Raw genomic sequence first — 816 nt, 5'->3', positions numbered from 1 at the left:
TATATATATATATATATATATATGTGTGTGTGTGTGTGTGTGTGTGTATATATATATATACATATATATACATATATATATATATATATAATTATAGTTTAATTGTTTATAATGTGGTCTCATAGTATCATTATTGCTATCATCGGTCGTATTTATTTCGTTATCGTTGACGATAATTTCGTTGATATCCCACCGCCAGTATACATTGCTGATTTCTTCGCTCTCATTAAAATTCATATCAATCCTGAGATATTTTCTTTACACTTTTTATCGATTAAGTTCTTGATATGATCGCTGTATCGTTATTGATATCTATCGTTATTGATATCCTATCGCTCATTCTCTTAATACGATTTCTGATCATTTTCACAGATATCAACCATTGATGATATCATTGGTGGTATCTTTGCCCATACATTTGTTGGTATCAATTGCTACACTGTTAGAGATATGCCTACTCTCTCATTGTAGATATCTATGCGCTTGTTTTTCTTCGCATCAATATTAATAATTTTTTCCATGGTATATCTATAGATATATCATTCTTGGTTTTCTCTTTTTTTCACAAGTTGTTGCTTAATTCATCAAGTGAGTATTCGTTAAATGTCACCTTGAGGGTTAATTAGCAGTCTATATACACGTGTATCTATAATTGTATGTAATTAAAGATATACACATGTGTTTATACCATCTAATATGTATTATTAGATCAATATGTAAAATATGTTTATTTACAAATTTATTCAACACAGAACTACATTTATACATATATCTGTACATCTATCTATCTATCTATATATATATATATATATATAT

The sequence above is a fragment of the Octopus bimaculoides genome, chromosome 19, assembly GCF_001194135.2.
Source record: "Octopus bimaculoides isolate UCB-OBI-ISO-001 chromosome 19, ASM119413v2, whole genome shotgun sequence".
NCBI lineage: Eukaryota > Metazoa > Mollusca > Cephalopoda > Octopoda > Octopodidae > Octopus > Octopus bimaculoides.
The sequence above is the reverse complement of the archived record's forward strand: the minus strand, read 5'-3'. Positions refer to the sequence as shown.